At 43.2% G+C, this 21,784-nt stretch overlaps 1 protein-coding gene across 2 annotated transcripts in view; it reads right to left on the bottom strand.

The window, feature by feature from the left end:
* ZNF592 (zinc finger protein 592) overlaps positions 1-2,830 on the bottom strand; it is a 52,140-nt gene extending 49,310 nt beyond the window's left edge. The window contains exon 1 of one of the 2 annotated variants that reach the window (XM_089538752.1): positions 2,746-2,830. The gene's annotated coding sequence lies outside the window, so the exon portion shown is untranslated. The remainder of the gene's footprint in view (positions 1-2,745) is intronic. The other variant, XM_089538753.1, reaches the window with a different exon arrangement.
* Between the last annotated feature and the right edge of the window lie 18,954 nt (positions 2,831-21,784).

Below are 21,784 nucleotides of genomic sequence, written 5' to 3'. Positions count from 1 at the left end.
TGTGATATTTTCAATTCGCAGGGGGATGAAACAGATCCCCCGTGAATTGGGAGAGACGATTTGTCCCTCCCCTCTCATGGACTTGTGGTCTGCGGTCTTTGAAGGGGCAACCTCTGTTATTTTTAATGGGGTGTGCCCTTGCGGCGGTGCCCCATGCACACTCGCAGGCATGCGCCCCATTCAAGCCTATAAGGGCTTGAATATTGGTGAGTCTCTGTTTTCGCAGGGTGTGTGTGTCTGGAACGGATCCCCCCATGAAAATGGAGAGCAGACTGAATACTATCACGCCATGAATGGTTAAATCTGTGGATAAAAAAATTGGTGGCTACAGAGGGCCAACTGCACAAACAGAAAAAGAAGATTAAGCACTGGGAATCGGGTTGCAACCAAATTATTCATGCCACAGAGGAAAAGAGGGAGCCACACATGCCATTCACCTGGGCTGGGCTTCTGGTTGCCCCTCCCGAGGGATGCACTGGCCATCAGCATGTCTATATCATCCCCCTGGAAGGGATAACCCAATACAAGGCTGCATCTTGACTGACCTCTGGGGCAGGGCTACTGGGGAAGTCTTGCTGCTGCCATAAGCCATGCACCCTTTTGCCTGGCTGGTCTCCAGGGCTCCCTTCCAGACTCTTTTCCCTTTGGCCTAAGGAGACAAGGATCCAAAACACACTGTGAAAACAATCCGGTTTGAGATTGCTTTAACTGCCCTGGCTCAATGCTAGGGAATTCTGGGAACCGTAGTTTTGGGAGACATTTAGCCTTCTCTGTCAGAGAGCTCTGGGTCCCCAATAAACCACAATTCCCAGGATTCCCTAGTACAGTGGGCCCTTGGGTTTGGTTCCAGGAACCCCCGTGGGTAACAAAATCCGTGGGTGCTCAAGTCCCATTAAATAAAACGGCATTGCAGAATGGGCCCCTTATATAAAATGGCAAAAATCAAGGTTTGCTATTTGGAATTTATACTTTAAAAAAACATTTTCAAGCCGTTGATGCTTGGATTCATGAATAAAAAATCCGTGGATAAGGAGGGCCGACTGTAGTGAGCCAGGTCAGCTCAAGTGGTCTCAAACTGAGTTATTTCTGCCGCATGTTTTGGACCAAGGACTCTTGTCCACCTAACTCTATGTGTGATTTATTTATTTATTGAATAAAATAAATAACTATGGGCTCAAACAGACAGGCCAAAATAAAGCTGCTTCGGGTCACTTTGGAGGTATGCTGTTTAAATGTTGCATGCGTCCTAAGAGTCTGGAAGCCATGCCAAAGCCACGCTCTAGTCCTAAGGACTGGACACAGCTTTGGCGCAGCTTCTGGCCTCTTAAGATGCGTGTGTTATTTAAACAGCATACCTCCAAACTGACCTGAAGGAGCTTTATTTTCGCCTGTCTGTTCAGGCCCTATGGGCTCAAACAGACAGGCCAAAATAAAGGTGCTTCGTGTCATTTTGGAGGCATGCTGTTTAAATGCTGTGTGCGTCCTAAGAGTCCAGAAGCCACGCCAAAGCAGTCTAAGGACTGGAGCGCAGCTTTGGCGCAGCTTATGGCCTCTTAAGACGCATGCATCATTTAAACAGCATGCCTCCAAAACGACCCAAAGCAGCTTATATTTCCGCCTGTCTGTTTGGGCCCTAAATACACCTTTTTGTCACTCTTTGGCAGTGGCACCCTCCATCCTTTTCTCTTTCTCTCTCTTTTTAAGAGAGTGATACACAAATTGTGTGTATTATATAATATATATATATATATATATATATATCTTTATATACTTATAAAGATATGTATACCTTCACATATATACAAAGATATATACTTCTTCACATACCTATATATCTTTACATACCTATAAAGATATATATATCTATATAGTCTTGGGAGAAAAGCAGGATATAAGAAAATTATATATATATGTGTGTGTGTGTAAAGATATACAATATATTGTATATTGTATTGTATTACGATTTTACTGTACACCGCTATGATCATCGCGGAATAGCGGTCTATAAATAAAACATATTATTATTATTATTATATACATATATGTATGTAAAGATATCTATATAGACAGATAGATATCTTTATACACATATAGAGAGTGGTAATCTTTTTTAATGGGGTTCGGTATGAAAAGGGGGGAATGTGAAGTTAACCATATCTATCTATCTATCTATCTATGTAAAGATAGATTAGATAGATAGATAGATAGATAGATAATCTATACTGTATAGTGCTTATGTTGGGAGAAAGGTGGGATGTAAGAAAATCAAATAATATATACACACACAAAGATACATATATATGTATGTATGTACGTAAAGATATATATGTATGCCTATAGGTACATATGGCTATCTTGAGAGAGAGAGAGAGAGAGAGAGAGGTGTCCAGGGGGTGACAGGGGGAGTCCAGCCGAGGCAATTCCTGGGGAGGAGGGGAGCCTTGGGTGCCTTGCATTCTCGACCTGCGCTTGCTTCCCTCCCAGGGGCCGGCCCTGTTTGGCTGCTGCTGTCTCCCTCCTGATCGGCCTGGGCTGGGGCTGGGGCTGGGGCGCTGGGGCCGGGCGGAGGCGGGCCCTCCTCTCCCTGGCTGCCCCACCGAAAGGCCTGGGAGGCGCCCCACAAGCGGGGCAGAGGCCGCCTGAGGCCCGCCGCCGTGCCAGGCAGAGCTTGGGGCCCGGCGCTGCCTTGCCCGCCTGCCTGGGCGTTACGGCCTCCTCGCTTCTGCTGCCGGGGTCCGCACTTACCGCCGCCTGGGGCTCCTCGGGGTCTCCGCGGGCATCCGGGCCCAAGGCTCAGGCAAGGCCTCACCCAGCGCCGGGCAGCGACCGCCTCAACATGGCGGCGCAGGGGGCGGGGCCAAGGGCCAGGGGGCGGGGCCAAGGGCGGAGAGAAGAAGCAGCAGCAGGGCCTACTCTAGGCCTCTCTCTCCGTCGCCGCCTCAGGCCTCCTCAGGAAGGCGGCTGGGCAGCAGGTCGCCCGACTCGGGCGCCAGAGCAGCCTTCGCCCCGCTATGACTAGGAGGCCCTTGCTTACCAGCTCCCCTCAGACCCAGGCCCTGCCTTCCCCCCTTCAGCGCCCCTGGCTCAGCCGCCCTCCAGCCTCCATTGGCTCCCTGGCTGACAATAGCAGCGCCAGACTCAACGAGGCTCTAGGTCACACTCTCTCGGCCTCAGAGGAGCCCCTCCAAGGAAACCCCATTATAGTTCGCCTAATGCATAGCCTGCATGAATAATCCAACATGGTGGCACTGCTTTAACTGCCATGGTCCAATGCTATGGAATTCTGGGAACAATACTTTTTGTTGTTGTTGTTGCACCTCTCTGACAGAAAAGGCTAAATGTCTCACAAAACTACAGTTCCTAGAATTCCAAAGCACTGGGCCATGGCAGCTCAAGTGGGGTCAAACTGGTTTATTCTTGAAGTGCAGATGCAGTTTAGTGAAGAATTACATCCTCACCTACTTTAGTTCTGATCCTAACCAACAAGGATGACTTGGTTAATGAAGTGCAAGTGGTGGGATCCTTAGCTGGAAGGGACCATGTTCTCCCTGAATTTGTTATACAGTGGAAAGGAGAAGCCAAGCAAAGTCAGACACATATTCTAGAGTCTAGACTTGAGGGAAGCTGATTTCAGTAAACTTAGGGAAATACTAGGGGTGATTCTGTGGTCAGGAATACTAAAAGAGAAGCCGAGTTCAGAATGGATGGGAGTTTATCAGAAGGGAGATACTGAAGGCACAATTTCAAACAGTTCCAGTGAGGAAGAAAAATGGGAGATGTCTCAAGAAACCAGGATGGATGACTAAGGAACTTTCATCTGAACAAAGTTTTAAACGGAACATGTATAAGAAATGGAAAACGGGGGGGGAAATCACCAAAAAGGAATTCAAAGAAATAGCAGGCATGTGTAGGGGTAAAGTCAGAAAAGCTAAAGCACAGAATGGACTCAGGCTTGCTAGGGAGGTTAAGAACAATAAAAAGGGCTCTTTTGGATATGTCCGCAGCAAAAGGAAGAAGAAGGAAAGGATAGGGACAATGCATGCAGAAGATGGCAAAACGCTAACAGGGGACAGAGAAAAGGCAGAATTACTCAACACATTTTTTGCCTCAGTCTTCTCAGAAAAGGCAAAGGGAGCTCAACCTGAGGATAATGGAGCAGAGGGCAGAATTGGGGAATTTCAGCACAGAATAAGTAAAGAGATAGTAGAGGAATACCTGGTTAACCTAAATGAATTTAAGTCTCCAGGACCAGATGAACTACATCCAAGGGTATTAAAAGAACTGGCAAATGTAATATCAGAGCCATTGGCAAAAGTCTTTGAGAACTCCTGGAGAACAGGAGAAGTCCCAGCAGACTGGAGGAGGACAAACGTTGTCCCCATCTTCAAAAAGAAGAAAAAAGAAGATCCAAACAATTATCATCCAGTTAGTCTGACATCAATACCAGGAAAGATTCTGGAGCAGATCGTTAAACAGAGAGTCTGTGAACATCTAGAAAGCAATGCCATAATCACAAAAAGTCAACACGGGTTTCAGGGAAACAAGTCATGCCAGACAAATCTGATCTCTCTCTTTTATTATAAAATTACCAGCTTGGTAGATGAAGGGAATGCTGCGGATATAGTATGTCTTGATTTCAGTAAGGCCTTTGACAAGGTTTCCCATGACATTCTTGCAAACAAGCTTGTAAAATGTGGGCTAGACAAGGCACCTCTTACATGGATTTGTAATTGGTTGACCGGCCGAAGCCAAAGGGTGCACAACAATGGCTCCTTTTCATCCTGGAGAGAAGGGACCAGTGGGGTCCCACATGGGTCTGTCCTGGGCCCAGTGCTATTCAACATCTTTATTAATTACTTGGATGAGAGAATTGGGGGCATACTTATCAGATTTGCAGATGACACCAAACTAGGAGGAGTAGCTAGCATCAGCATTCAAAATGACCTGAATAAACTGGAAAGCTAGGCCAAAGTAAACAAAATGATATTCAACACAGAAAAAAGTAAGGTACTGCACTTAGGGCAGAACTTCCCGACAGTAAGGGCTGTTTGACAATGGAATATATAATCTTGGAGAGTGATGGACTCTCCCTCCTTGGAAGTCTTTAAGCAGAGGCTGGATGGCCATCTGTCAGGGATGCTTTGATTGAGAGTTCCTGTATGGCAGAATGGGGTTGGACTGGATGGCCCTTGTGGTCTCTTCCAACTCTACGATTCTATGATTCTACCTCAAGTTCAGTCTTAAACTTGGATGCCAGGTTTAAATAGTCACCAGGGCTACATTTTAGTTAAGGAAGGTATCTTGGCTGCACCCATTCCTAATGATGCCAAACCATTCTGTTCAGATCACTTTAATTACCTTAGTAATTATTTTAATTTGCCTTAGTTACATTCTGTTCAAATTAATATGCTCTTTGCCTTTGAAATGTTCAAAAACTTCCTGGGCTCATTCCCACTTACATTTAAATCGGTTTGTGATTCGCCTTCGCTCCGTGTTGGTAAATCGATTCCAAAAGGTTCATCATTACCACTGTGAAAGCAGATCTTTTCATTATCCCCTTGTAATAGCTTCTTTTTTGGTACAATTGTCGTCCCCACTAGTTTGTGCCATTTCAAAATGCATGTCTGTGCGTCATTGGTGACGTAAGTGGCAGCCCGGCTTGGGAACAGCCTGGCTTGGCCCTCCATTTTCATGGGGGATCCATTCCAGCCCCCCGCTGCAAAAACAGAGGCTCGAGCATATTCAAGCTTCATAGGCTTGAATGGGGCGTGCCCCTTGTGTGTGTCCTGGGTGTGCATGCCAGGGCGCATGCCATTGGAAATCGCGTGGGTCGCCTCTCCGAGGATATTTGAGGTTGCCGAATTCAGAGCTGCAAATTAGGAGGGGTAACTATATTTAAATAAATGGATTGTAGATTCGATTAATTGTGTACAGGAAAGCAGCCAAATGGCTGATAAGCCAGCTAGTTCTTAAAAAAAACAAAACACCCAGATAGCAGTCAGTGTAAGCAACACAATCTTGGAGAATAAAGGCAGTATCATTTGTCAGACGGTCCGAGATAAAAGGTATCAGATAGGCAGGTCGATAAAGCAAGGGTTCCAGATAATCAAAATAGTCAGCAGTCTAAGAAGCAAGGGTTTGTTCCAAGAAGCCACGGGAGCCAGAAACAAAGTCTTTCTTCCAAGAAAGTCAGATAATCACTGGCAAAGGGACATACCTGCTCTAGCTGCCTAAATAGGCAGGCAGCAGGCATTCAGGTGTGTCTGATTATGAACAGGTTTCTGATAAAGCCTCAGGTGGGTTACAGACCGCCATAAGGGACGTCCTTAGGACGTCCCATTTTGAAAAAGGGGTGTCTCTTCCAGACACCCCTTACCCTGTTACGGACAGAGTCTGTAACAAATGGCAGCAGCCGTACCACATGGCCACTGCCATTTTGACGTAACGGACGCTCTGCGTCCGCCCGTCGCAGCCCGGAAGTGACATCGCGAGTGTGCGCTTTGGCACTTGTGGCGTCTCTTCCGGGTTGCCAGAAGGAGCGCGATTTTCGCGCTCCTTTGCAGCGCGGAGGAGTCACGCGGTTTGGCTGCTGCGACTCCTCCACGCTGCAACCGGCAGCGGCCCGAGACCGCCCCTTTTGGGTGGTCTGTAATGGGCCTCAGTGATCTTCAAAGGCTCTTTCTTTTAGCTCGATGCTCCCTGAAAGTAGGCACACTTCCCAGGTCCTCTATGTCCACAGCTTCGACCCCAGGCAAACTTGGCTGCTGAACCTCTGGAGGGGCCACAGACTCTGCTCCAGCAGAGCTAGGGTCAGCCTCAGCTCTCCAATTACAGGTTCAGGTCCCAGGGGCTCTGGCTTATCCTCTGAGTCCTCCAAGTTGTCCTCCAGGCTGGGCATGACACATTGGTTCTGCAACTACTTGTCTCACTGATTTCAAGTAGTTGCAAAATCAGTGAATCAAATTTTCTATCCATTTTATTTAAAAAAGTAAATCATGCGCCCATAGGTCATAGCACAAGCACAAAGGCGGCACTGGGGGGAGGGTGCGTTTGCCTTGCTTCATCACAATTGAAACCAATCACAGTAGGATTGAAACCAGTTTCAAATGGGAATGACGGTCATATAACCCGATCAGCAATTCACTTTAAATCATAATGTGAATGCAGCCCAGAATGCTGACGTCAGACTGCATGTGAGTCCTTCAGTAAGACCAGTCTCTGTTTAAGAAAATCCCATAACAGTTTCAAAATCTCCCTTCCTAAATTCTTGCTGTAGAGGAAAGATTAAAACGACATCCCTGCAACCCCCAAATTCTGGCATCCATGGACAAAGAAACCCTATCCATAGCATAAAGTGGAAGTGGGTAAAGTATAGCCCTGTGGTTGCATGCAGCCCCAAGGTTGTTTTTGAGGTCCAATCCCCTGGACTGTCCTTTTTTTCTGGCAAAAAGAGTGAACCAATAACCTCCAAAAAAGGCTTAATTTGCCATTTGAATAAATAGCAACACCCCCTCACTCTTTAGCACCCCCCCCCCAAATACCTGTTTTTTTAAAAAAACAGAATTGGACTCTTTCTTTTGTTTCATGTGGGGTTTTATTTTGGCATCTTTGGCAGTCTGTGGGGCGCTGCAAGCAAAAAAATAAATAAAAATGCTCCCTGTATCTCCCAAAAGTATAAAGCAAATCCCAAATACATGATCAACTATTTCAGATAAGCCACACATATCATAAAAAACCCAGGATCAAACAAAAAGGCTTTGATAAGCTGTTCCAGACATGTTTTTATCAGTACATTCAACAACAGGACAGCACTCTCCTGAGATTCAAAGCCACATGGATCTCATCTGATAATGCCATCATTTGACAATAAAAATATGAAGAGATGTTATGAGAAAGTTCAGCCAAAGTTACTCCTCTCTTGGAATGCTAATTTCCTAAACGTATTCTTGAATTTTACCAGCATCAATCGCATGGTTTGCCATAGCAGAGAATGATCTGAATAATGTTTGTATAGTATACATGTTATTGTGGTTATTCACTGAGTTATTGTTAGGTGGAGGAAGGAGACCTCTCTGGAGTTGCCAGCAGGGAAATTAATGGTTTTGCTAAAAATGAAATAATTTAAAATATGGAACTAGAGCTGGAAAGGGTTAAACTATGTTTGATTTCAGTTGTGGCCTTATTTGTTCGCCATTTGTTTCCTACTTTGAAAGCCTTAATGGAAAGTGTAGTTGCCATAGATAACATATCATCAGGTTCTAGCTGCATATTACTGGTTGTGATAAAATTTCAGATGAGGCCTATAGTAGGACTATTACTTGCCTTGATGTGGAGACTATGCTTGCACTAGTGAAGGCTAAAATAGTATTCAGCTTCTTTGCTGCAGCATTAGACTGCTGGCTAGTGTTCAATTTATGATCAACAATAACCCCAAGGTCCTTTTTCATGTAGTACTGCTGAGCCATGTTTTTCCCATCCTTTGCCTGTACGTTCTTCTGTGTGGCCTAAACGTGGAATTTTGCATATGTCTCTACTGAATTTTATTTTATTAATTTCTGCCCAATTTTTCTAGTTTTCCTATGTCTTTTTGCATTTTGTTCCTATCTTCACATGCGTTAGCCACTTCTCTAGGGTTTTGTATCATCTGCAAAGTCTCTCCACTCCATCATCTAAGTCATGGATAAAAATATTGAAGTGGACTAGCCCCAGGACAGAACCCTGAGGCACTCCACTCAGAACCTCCTTCCAGTTTGAAGCACAACCACTGATCATGACTCTTTGAGCATGGTTTTCCAATCATTTATGGTTCTGTTTATTTCATATTTGCTAAACAAAATATTATGGGGAACCTTAGACAATGCTTTGCTGAAATCTATATAAATGGCATCCATAGCATTTCTCCCTCTACTTGGTCCAAGTAAGGAATAAGATTAGTCTGGCAGGATTTGTTCTCCACAAACTCATGCTGGGACCTACTGATCACTACATTGTCATCAAGATACTTGCAGATGGACTCCTGTGTAATTCATTCTAATATTTTTCCTGGTATTGAAGTCTGGCTGACTGATCTGTGTTCTCTTTGATGTTTCTTTTTTATCCCCCCCCCCCCCCCGCCATCTCCACTTGTCTGGCACCTCACCCATCATAGGTTTTGTAGTTTTAAAAGTCTATTTAAATATGCCTTCTTTCTGTTAAGAATTAGTTTCTTCTCCTTTCCTTTGGAAGTTCTGGGCCTGAATAAGAGAAATTGCTGATAAAACCAAACAGATGAGGAGCAGCACCTCGGCATGTCAACAGTCATTTTCAACAGAACAGATTGTTCCCACAAAAAAAGATTTCACAAGAAGGTGACATCAATAAACCAAATCCTATGCCCAAAAAACAAAGTGCCAATGTTGATCAGAGCAGTCCAAAGTACACAAAAAAAGGAAAACCAGAGAAGAATGCTGAGCTAAAATAAGTGGCAAAAGGAGAAGATCAGAATCCACCCTCCCTCCCCCATTTTCTACATATGGGGCTGGATCAAGTAAGAAATAGTTATGACCAACTGCCCAAGTTGTGTTACCAAGCAGAATTGGAAATGATTACTGACAGGTATATATGGATATTTCACATTGTCTGAGATCAAGGTTACATAATTTCCCACATTTTACAGACAAAAAAAAGAGGGACATGTAATGTCCCTATTTTCCTGGTTTGACTCCATTCGTATCAAATATCACTTTGTGAGCTCCACCTCCCCCATATTATACATTAACAAAGAGTCTTCACTGCTGCCTGCCTGCTATGTATTCATTTACTTGGCAAAAGCCTTGTCCTCCACTGATTTAAAAGACAAGACAAGATGATCCTTTTGGTTAAAGTGATACTAGAATGACATAATTGGCCTCCAGTATGTCATCATTAAAAGTTCATATCTCAGAAGCTGCAATGGGCAAAAAGGCAGTCCATAAACGGTGGGTTGCCTTAGTATTCCTGCTCATTTATAATACTGAATTTAAACCAACATGGTTCTTCATACTAGGAACATAAGAGAGCTGCTTTATGCTGCATCATGGGCTGGGGAAGCTGTAGGGGGAAGGAGACATGCATATCTTTCAACTGTCTTGATTTGGTAGGCACAGTCCCCATTAATCATCTGTTGTCTCATTTTAAAGCTGCTATGAAAATGTCTCAGTTTGTCTCTCTTCCTTGCACTTTCCCTCTTTGTCCTCAGCTTACTTCAGTTGCTGCAAACTGAGTTCAAAGTGCAAATGTAGTTTGTACTAGGTTAATTGAGTCCGGTTGGGGAGAGGAGTCTCATTCAGGGCTCAGGCAAAAGCAAATTGCTGCAGCGTGCCATAGTTTGTGTGATCTTCCTCATTAATAAATATTGCCATCTTGAGCACACTGGCATGCATAGTTTTTTGTGGGGGGTTTTGGGGCTATGTTCTGGAAGAGTTCAGCATTCCCTGAAGATACCAGCCACAGATGCTGGCAAAACATCAGGAATAAACTCTTCCAGAACACAGCCACATAGCCCAAAAAACCCCACTCTGATGTGCTTTCTTGGCCACACTTGTCCTGCTTCCACCTGTGAAGTGTTGGCGGTATATGTGTGCCCCCCGGGCATTGCTGCAAGCCTCCAATCCTTGTCAGACTCCCTCAAATCCCCTGACCATCACCACACCCATTTTTGGCCTCTAAACAGTGACTTGTCATTGCTAGAGGCATCCAGGAGTGACATCAAACTGCAAATATCTTTCCAGAACCCTTCTCCCAAACCTGCAAAAATTGGCCTCGAGTAGTTGAAAACAGAAACTGGAACTGATTTCCAGTTTAACTTTCATCCACATAATAGTCGATTTTGGGATGGCTGCAGTGTGCAATTTTAAGGCCCTGAGCTCTTACAACCAGTTTTCTACTCTGGTCTACAATATTTTCTGCAGCCTGAGGCCCTTCAAATGTGTCGGACTACAGCACCTGTCATCCACAAATGCTATGGCCACTGCTGATTAAATCTGTAGCTCTGCACACCAGTGCAATGTAGTGATTTGAATGCTGGAGTACAACTCTGGAGACCAGGGTTCAATTCCCAGATTGGCCATGAAACCCACTGGGTGATCTTGGGCAAGTGACATGCTCTCAGCCTCAGGAGAAGGCAAAGGCAATGCTCCTCTGAGCTTATGCTTCGCAAAAGTCAGAAAGGACGTGATGACATGCAACAACAACAAAACCCGCATGACACAAGGATTTAGATGTATGGCCTCTACTGACCAGCAGAAAGATTTCAGATAGGGGTTTTCTCCTACTTGGAGAAGCTGAGGATTGATCCTGGAAAGTAAGTCCCATAAAGCTGAATAGCATTTCCTTCTGAGTAGCCATGCATATGATTGTACCATAAAGAAACTTAGAATTGGTTAATCAAGTCGATCTAAAGTCAGTAAAGGGGACAAAATTAGATGGGCATATATTTTCATGACTGCAAAACAGTATTTCTGAAAGCAGAAATATATTTTCTGAGCCTTTAAGCTTGTGAACCCATGTGCCATGTCACACATAATCTTAGAGGAGCCCTTCCTCTCATGTGTGAAAGAAGAATTCCTCTTCTAAGATGGTGCTTGCCATCTGCTGTTTTAATAAGCCCTTCTACTTAAAACAATAACACACACACACACACGTGTTCTGCCTTGTGATTTATCAAGGACATGTAATGTTTCCCAATTAATTGATTGAAATAATTAATCAACATGGTAGCCATAAAGAATGCAGAATGTATTTTTGCAATCAACGTTTTTTAAAAAATACAAAAAGCAGGCCGTAGCTAGGGTTGCTAATTATCAGGATCATAACAAGCAGGAGGGGGAACATTAAATTGATGTGGGATCTCCTCCCAATGTACAGAAGAGCTTTGGAGGTGTTGTTTTCATTAGAGAAGCGATGGAGAAGGAGAGAATTAAACTCCCCCACGCAGCCCATCATATCTGCTCTGATCCCATTCATTAACCCCTCCTGCCCAGAAACTCTACACTTTGCATATTTTAAAATGGGTGCAGTTAAAGAGCCCCCCCCCCCCCACTTTAAAGACAATATAAAAATACAGAAATGCAGACACATTTTAACACCTCTGCTTTGGCCCACGGGATTTTGAGACAAAGGAATTTGTTGACTGAAAATGGTATATGTGGTTTTTCAATGTGCCACTCATGGCCTGGGATACTCTTGCTGCCAATACAAATGTGAGTTGGACTGCATGCTTTTTAAGGTTCCTTCCTGCTGTATTACTGTGTCATTTAGGGAGTTATTCAGCCGCTGTATTTTTTAGCACAACTATCCAAATAATCTCACTCATGCATTCTGGTTTTGTCGTTCGCACAATTTTGTTTTGTCGGAATCACATCTATGCACATCTCTTCGAGTTCTGTTGCTCACACGTGTCAGCACTTGAACAAAGATGCAGTCAATGATCTGGATGTATTTAAAACATGTTCAAGGCATGCAGAGTTTATCCCAGTATTCTCCTGGGTCTATTCATGTCGGTTTTTCACACAGTCAGCAATGTGAATCTTTTAGGAAAACCTTGAATTGGATCAAACAAAATGCATGTGAACAACAAAAGATTCAACCCACATTATATCTGGATTGTTTTCATTGTCTGAATTACCCTTTAGATATGGTGCTGTAATTATTTGAATGCTTGTACATTCAATCTTGTTACAATTACTGTATAGCCTATATTTTCTCCAATGAGATCAAGGTACATGGTTCTCTTCCTGCCCACCTTATCCTCACAACAACCCTGTGAACTAGATCAGACTCAGAGAGCAGCTGGCCCAAGAGAACAGCTTACCAAGTGAGTTTTGTGGCTCACTGAGGACTAGAAGAACCTGCTTCCCCCAAATCCCAGCCCAACATTTCTAATAGATGTATGCTTCTTTCCACTTTGAGTTTGGAAGTTTGGGGCAGCCAACAGCAGGTCTTAGGATGTTGATGGAATTGTCTCCTGAACCTGTCAAATTTGCCTATTCTGTTCTAACCAATACAGTCAGTTCTCCTTACCCACGGATTTTTATCCATAGATTCAAGCATCCATAAAACATTTTTAAAAATTATAAATTCTAAACAGCAAACTTTGATTTTCCATTTTATTTAAGGGACACCATTTTGCAATGCCATTGGATTGAATGGGACTTGACCATCCATGGATTTTGTTAGCCATGGAGGGTCCTGGAACCAAACCCCAGCAGATAACAAGGACCCACTGTACACTCTTCTGGCTCTTCTTATTATGATGCTGAGCTCAATATTGTTACCATTAGTAATATTGTTATTTTGTTTGCACTCTTTTGTTATATGTTCGTTTTTAAGTTATTTCCCCCCCAGCCGCTTAAGTCAAACCATTTCCCTGTTGCTTCAGTCAAACAACCCTCCCTTCCCCAGTCTGCAATATACAGCCCTCACAATAGTGGTATACCTTATAAGGCTGTTGAATACAAAGTGTTTTGAGAGCTCAAGTAAAACTTTCCAGTTTTCGGTAGCCACCTTGAAAGGATTTTAAAATAAAATTAAATATCATATTATGTGACAAGCGAGATACTTAGAAATGTTGGGGTCGTGTTAAATGAAACATGGCATTGCTATGGGGTGGTTGAATCCTTGCTTAACAGACAGGATTTTTTCTCTGTTGCTGTGTGGTCCTGGATTCTGCAGAATATGACCCTGCTTCTTCCAGGTCTTCCCTTGTCATTCAGTTGTGTATCCATCCAGGCAGTAACTCTGCTGACTGTTGCTTAACTCTGCATTTATGCCTGGCCATTCCGTCTTATTATATTTAGCAATCATTGCCCTGGCCCTTGCAAACATGGATCCTCCCCCTACCAACTTTTCCTTCACAATCTCATGTGAAGACAAGACACACACACACACACAAGATAGGTTGCTGTTTATTAGCAATCCTTTATTTTACTGCCCAGGAGTATAGTAAACATAAAACAATCAAAAATAATGACGACGGAAGACCTAAATATATTCAACTTAAACAATGAGGAAATCAAAATAGTTTAGTTTTTTTGAATTAAGCACAGTGTATGTATGTTGACATTTTTCTTTTAGTTAAGACTATTTAAGGGCAAAGGATTTTTTAAAAAACAAAGTTAAAACTGTCTTCACGGTCCATTTAAATCGAAAAAGAATTTGCTTAGAAAAAAAAATGCATGCATTAATTTTCTCCTGATCTGTCTCTCTTCTCAATGGTAATACATTATAAGACCAGAGCTCTGACAGAGAAGGCTAAGTGTCTCCCAAAACTACAGTTTTCAGAATTCCCTAGCATTGAGCCAGGGCCTTAAACATAAATCAGGAAGGAGTCTGCAGTAAAGAAATTAGAAGAAGGCTAGGAAGGGGGAGGGCAGCTATGAAAGAACTAGAAAAGATCCTAAAGAGCAGATATACAGCTGAGCACTAAAGTTAGAATTGTTCATGCCATTGTATTCCCCATCACCATGTAGGGATGTGAGAGCTGGACAACGAAGAAAGCAGACAAGAAGAAAAATTCATTTGAGATGTGGTGCTGGAGAAGAGTGCTGAGGATACTGTGGATGGCCAAAAAGACAAACAAATGGTCCCTAGCCTGATCAAGCCTGAACTCTCCCTGCAAGTCAAGATGATAAAGTTGAGGTTGTCATGCTTTGGCCACATCATGAAAAGGCATGACTCATTAGAAAAGACAATAATGCTAGGAAAGGTGGAGAGAAAGAGAGGAAAGAGAGGAAGAGCACACACTAGATGGATAGACTCATTGGGGAGGGCATACAAGTATGAATTTGCAAGACTTAAGCACAGCAGTGGAGGACAAGGAGTCTTGGAGATATCTCACCCACAGGGTCGCTGTGAGTGACTTGATGGCAACTAACAACAATATCACCATGTAGGGATGCGAGACAAATCAAAAGAAGCCTCTTTCCAAATATCACAGAGGCATGGCACATGTTTCCTTGAATGCTGGAGGAATGGTCAAAGTCCACAGCACTGCACATACCAGCATAGTCATGCCTCTGTTAACAAAACCCTCCTTTCTACAAAGGTTTTCCCCACTCTCCCAGTTGTCTCTTTCTCCTCTTTCTCCTCCTCTCCCTCTTCCATCTAGCTGAAACATTTTTAACAGCATTAGCATTGGGAAGGTGATGAAATCAAGGTTGTGAAACACAAATGAACTCATCCTTCCACATTCCCTGGGGTTAGAGGCACAGGACCCCCATGAATGTGGAAAAACCACAATAACAAACACACTATGTTTTTACCTGAGAGAATACCTCTCTAGGAATCTCTCTAGATCCTCCAGTGCAACTCTGTGGCCAACATCTGTTAGACACTGAGCACAGAATTGCACTGAAGGAGCGACAAATGCCTAGTGGAGTGTTCTCTCTAGGAATCTCTAGGCCCTTCAGTGCGACATTTGGTTGACCATAGAGATGCGCTGGAGGACCTAGATAGTCCTAGAGAGAACATATTAATAAAATATGTGAATAATCAAATTTGCAAACATCAAAGCCGCAAATGTGGAGGGATGAGTGTATTTGATGTGTCAGGGTGCAACCTAGTTAGATTTAACCCAAATACAGTGACACCTCCCATGTTTCCCAGTAGCTTTGCCTTAGCTGTTGGCATTCAGTCACTAGAGTTTGCTTCAAGGGGAAATTCTTATTATTGTGATCTTCATAATATTAAAAGGGAAAGGTTGAGATAAACAGGCAACTATTTTAATTGCCTAGATTTTAGCAGAATCATGCTGTGCAACAGATGTTCCATAGGGCATTGAAAGGAAATGAACAATTTTCTCTCCTGTAGGAAAGTTGCATGCTCTACCTCCTACAGCAGGGACACCTTGCAAAAACTGGATGATCCATAGGTGACTCACACAGCTCTCTGCATGCTCTTGTCTTCTCTATTGTTTAATATCAATTGTAAAATATCAAATCAGATTAAATACCTGTGGCCTTTCTGCAAGAGAAAGAAGAGGTTTTCTTTTAAGTATCTGCTCAAATGCCACCATTTCCCCTGAAAATGCTAATGGGATTATGTAAAAGGTTATTTCATTCATTTCAGAAGAGAGGCACTTTGACATGATTGGGATGCCCTTTGTTTGTGTCTTGTTAATGCTTTCTTTTCATCTCCAAGGGCCTCAGCCTTTGTATGAAGGCTTGGCATCTTTGGTACTCAAGAAGATGAGCCTTGCTTCAAGCATCTCCCTATAACTTATCAATTCGTTTTGGGAAAGATGTAATGGATTTTAATGAGCATGCCAGGCAAATACTACCCACTCCCTTGCCCAGTCAGGGGAGATAGCTTTCGATTCCTTAATCACTAATAATGTGTTAATTCTGCTGGTACCTACCAGCAAGACAAAGTGGAAAGACGGGGCAGAACCCCAAATAATTTTCTGTTGTCGCACTGCTGTGCTTAAGGTATGATGTGTACATCAGATATTTGTGAACGTAGATCAAGGATGGGCATAATGGGCTTCCATATGTTGTTGGACTGCAATTCCCAGTATAACAATTGGTTATGCTGGACAGGGCTGCTGGGAATCCAACAACAGCTGGAGAGATGAATGATTCCCACTCACAAGTATGTGATGCAATACACATACTATTACAGTTCTTCAAACAAAAGATGGTGACCATCAGTCCTCATTTTTTGCCAGAGTCTTCCGATCCACACAGGAGGGCTGTCTCTTGTTCCTACCTCCATCTCAGTCTCCTTGAGTGAGGACATGGAAGACAGCCTTCTCAGTGGCCATTCCCATCCTATGGAATTCTCTTCTATACAAAGCTAGGCTACCTCTTTCCTTGTTCTCCTTTTCCCACATATAAAGACCTTTTTGTTTGTCTGTTTGTTGTTGTTGTGTGCCTTCAAGTCATTTCCAACTTATGGAAACTGGAAAGCAAACCTCTAATTGGGGGTTTCTTGACAAGATATATTCAGAGGAGGTTTGCTATTCCCTTGAGGCTGAGGGTATGTGACTTGCCTAAGGTCAGCCAGTGGGTTTCATGGCCGAGCCGGGGAATCAAACCCTGGTCTCCAGAGTGGTAGAGTTCAAAGATATAGCCATGTTAGTCTGTAGAATCAGTATGTAGAGAGATCTTGTAGCACCTCTGAGACTAACTGAAACAAAGATGTTAGCAGCATGAGCTTTTGTAGACTTCAAAAGCATCTGAGGAAGTAGACTAAAGTCTAGGAAAGCTCATGCAGCCTATTTTTTTCTTTCAATAATAATAATAATAATAATAATAATAATAATAATAAATTAAAATAATAGTACCATCACGTGGAATCAAGCCCTCCCAGCCGGGTACTCTGTCAGAGAGCAGGGAAGGGAAAGGGGGCGGTGTGGCTCTGGTCTATAGAGATATTCTTACCTTGACCAGGATAACTATCCAGAAAATAGATCACTTCAAATGTACAGTCGGCCTTTCTTATACACGGATATTTTATACACGGATTCAAGCATCCACGGTTTGAAAATGTTAAAAAAAGTATAAATTTCAAATATCAAACCTTGATTTTCCATTTTTTTTAATAAGGGACACCATTTTGCTATATCATTATATTTAATGGGACTTGACCATCTACGGATTTTGTTTTACACGGGGAATCTTGAAACCAAAACCTAGCGGATAACAAGGGTCCACTGTATGTACCTAAGCCTGAAGACCAGGGATAGTATAGGGATTTTGTTGGTATACCATCCACCCAGTTGCTTAACAGACTCCCTATCTGAGCTTACCCAGCTGGTCTCAGAGTTACTATTAGAGTCGCCCAGACTTTTAATTCCAGGCGACTTCAACATCCCACTCGAGACCAGCTTAACAGGCGTGGCTCAGGAGTTCATGGAATCCAGGACAGACATGGGCCTATTCTAACTGGTCACTGGGCCAATGCATTGCGCAGGTCATACTCTTGATGCGGCCTTCAGTACGGAACAGGAATATCCGTGGGCGGATGGTAATTAGTACCACCGCACTGTCGTGGATGGATCATTTCCTGGTCAAGGCTGAACTAAGAGCCACAGTCCATCCTGTTGGGGGTGGAGGACCCATTACAATGGAACCCCTAACAGGGCCTGAACCCTATGCATGCAAAGCATCTGTTTCTCCATTGTCTGATGGACTTCCCAACTTAGGGACTTAAGTACATATTTTACTCAGGAAGTCTACAGTCCTTACTCATATGGATCCAGAATTACTTCATTGCCATAGTAAGGACTGAAGAACTGAATATAAGACCTCTGCATGGTGGAGAAAATTCCAGAGTGGCATAGCAGCTGTATAAAGATTTATCTTGCCTGTTTTTTTTCCCAATGCTGGAAATGAAAGTAATTATAATATATATGTATTTTAATGCATGCTTTGAGAATATCCTAGTAGAAATCACTCACATATGCATACCGTCTCTTTTAACTGTAAGATTTAATCGCTTGTCTGTTTCATCAGTTTGACACCAAGGAACAAAAGAATGAATCACAATGATGCCACAGCTATCAAAGGGGTGTTCAGCTTTTTAAAACTGCCATCTGTGATCGCAGAGCTGTGTTTATGTTTGTGCAACGTCTGACTGATAAGCCCAGATGATGTCTTGACTCCTTATGAAGATGTGAAAAGGCCCTTATAGTGAAAACTTCACTGATAACACAAATGTGTCTTTGGGGTTCTTTAAAAGATAAAAGGTGACATCCAGTGCTTTGGCAGAGTTATTATTGTGGGCATTAATTCCAAATGGCAGAATGACTGGTGGAGTAAAACTGGAATGGCAAAAGAGACAGTAGAGAGTGTTCTTGATCAAGATAATGTAACTAATAAATGCGGAATAACAGCTGAAAGCGCCTGGAACTCAGATTTTCCTTCTAGCTATGCACCAACACTCTTCAGCCTTGTATACCGCCCCCTCTGCGGCCCCAAAGAAAGGATATTTCTTCTTTCAAACACACTCAACTCCATAAAATAATTGGCCTTAGTCATATATATGGCTTTTCAGAAGTGTATCTGAACTCAGTAAGTATTAGTTAAGTTAAAAGACATTTGTAAATCAGACTGAATGACACTGACATTCAAAAGGAATGTGGAGGTGTATTTGGACAGTTAAAGCTAGTGCACCAGCTTTGTCTGTTCCAGGAGATGTCTGATCTGACCACAGTGATGCATACCTTAGTTATATCCCATTTGTATTAGTGTAAGAGGCTCTCTGTGGGAATTGACAATGGAAATTGTTTGAAAATTTAGCATACTCAAAACACTGCAGTCAGACTGTAAACCAGGCAAATTACAAGGAGCATACATGTTCCTCATTACATCTAGCTTTACTGGTTTCCAGTGCACTTCCTGACACAATACGGCCGTTATCACACGACGAAAACTTCCAGTCAAACCAATGCCAATCTAATGCCATCCCAAGTCCAATCATGCATATTCATGTTAATTCACAAGAGATTATCTCACACAATTGCTGTGATTGCTCAGTCATTTTGGGGCCGATCCTGGGTCAATACAAAAATAGGTAAATTTGGTGAACTAGTGAATTCACAAATCTTATTCCAAGGTTAATTGCAGTCAATTTGATGTGGTGCTGGTGTGGAATGCAAGTTTACATCGGCCCTGGTATCCCGTCCCCAACTTCAAAGGTACCACATATCCCATGGTGCAGGGCTGCAATTTTGCACCTTTTGCTTCCGGTAGTCCTTCCGCTTCCAGTGCTGGCGAGGAGGGGGAAAGTGGCTGTTTCCGAAGCTGCTGGGGAAAGGGCTACTGCGGAATGAATATATTCATGTTTTAATGTGGACAGAGCAGTGCATGGTTTGTGTTTCCCCGAAGCTGCTGGGGAAAGGGCGCAGAGACCCATAGAAAGGCAGCTTGCTTGGATGCAAAAAGGGAGCATACACATATGTGTGTGTGCATACACAAGTGCACATACATATGCATGTGTGCATATATATATATATATATATATATATATATATATCTACACACAGATACATATATATAGATGTTTATATTTCCATATATGTATATGCCCACCCATGTCCATGGCTTGCCTATGGGGGGGGGTATGTGTGCATGTATATGTATGTGTGCACTCAAATATATGTGTGTGTATGCGTGTGCTTCCATGTGCCCATATATATACTGTATGCATGGAGAACTAGAAACGTGAAGCAATCATTCACGTGAAGCTAGCATTCATGTGAAACAGGAAGTGGCCCCCTTCTTCACCCTGGAAATGCAAAGGTTCACGATGCGTTCAGAGCCCCACTGAGCATGCGCAAGGGTGCCAATTCGAATTGTCGAATCCGCATGGTATCTACTGGTGTGGTAACTTATTTTGCCGTCGCTCTGCTTTGCCTTTGGAATGACCACAATTTCGCTCTTTGCGTGCGATAATCATGTGAATTGGCTTATTTTCGAATTGGGTCTGCTTTCCCTTTCCTTTGGGATGGGGGTACATTTCCCTCATATGATAATGGCCTATGGAGTACTGGCTGATTTTTGAAAGCACCTTATTTCTCCATATAACTCTGCCTGGATCTTAAAGCTTTCAGGTGAGGTCCTTCTTTCAGTCCTGCCATTCTCATGGGCACATTTGATGGCTGCTACAATACGTGCTGGGAAGTAAACTTCATTGACTCTAGTGAGTTTTCTTGAGAGTAAACATGGTTAAGTCTACAGTGCAAAGGTCTATATCAGGTCAAATTGTTGTTGAATAGCTTAAACATCAAAACGGCCACAAGTTTCTTTGCTGCAATAGAAACATTATGGCTACGAATTCGTTATAAAAAAGTGCCATAAAAATATCGGCTGTGGCAGAGGGGATAATTGACATTTGCCCGGAGTATAAATGAACAGTTAATAATGGACTCTGGCCCAGCTCCTGCAATTTAATCTGCTCTTTGCAATATGTCTTTTAATACTGATGATGTTTTGACGATTTCTTTATAGAGTGTGCACATTCTAAAAAAATTTCTGGCAGCTTTTATGCTATGTGCTTTTTCATTACAACGATATATTAATATAAGGATGATGGTATTTCTCAGGATCATGCAAAAGTTTCGAGAGTGAGGTCAGACCTCACCTGAAATACTGTGTCCACTTCTGGACACCACAGTTCAAAAGGGATATTGACAATCTGGAGTGTGTCCAGAGAACGACCAAAATGGTGAAAGGTTTAGAAACCATGCCTGACCAGGGAGTTTATCAGACTCAAGTTCTGGACCCTGCAATTGCGCTAAGGAAATGTAAAAAACGTTGCGAAATGACTGTTTCGCGCGATGTCTTACCACATTGCTTGCTTTTCCGTCATTCCCCCATAACGTTATGTTAGCGCTACAATTGCGCGAAAGTTGCGATTTGCATGATGCGAAACCATGCATAGCGGAACTGTCTACTACACCAGCGCCCTCCGTTTCTGTCGAGCATTTCTCATCAAAATCCTTGCGCATGCCCTTTGGAGGCTTTGGTGGCATCATGACCTTTGTGCTTCCGGGGGAGCGAGGGGGTCCCCCCCCATCTTTAGGGTCCTATTTAGCGGAGGGGAGGGGGAGAAGGAAAGAGCCGAAGGAAAAAGGGGAATCTGGATGCAAAGAGTGACAGAAGGCAAAAGTGGAAATCAGGGTGGCTTTTGGTGGGGGAGGGGGAGTGGAGAAAGTGATGGAGGAGGATGAGGAGGAGGAGGAGGAGGAGGAGGAAGGAGCCGTGGGAAGAAGGGAGCTACGGAGGGCATCCTATAATGGAGCAGGAGGAGGAGGATGAAGGACCCA

Source organism: Sceloporus occidentalis, unplaced genomic scaffold (assembly GCF_023333645.1).
Source record: "Sceloporus occidentalis isolate IW3139 unplaced genomic scaffold, rSceOcc1.0.p SCAF_9, whole genome shotgun sequence".
Lineage (NCBI taxonomy): Eukaryota > Metazoa > Chordata > Lepidosauria > Squamata > Phrynosomatidae > Sceloporus > Sceloporus occidentalis.
Note: the sequence above shows the minus strand (reverse complement) of the source record. Positions and strands in the feature narration are given on the sequence as shown.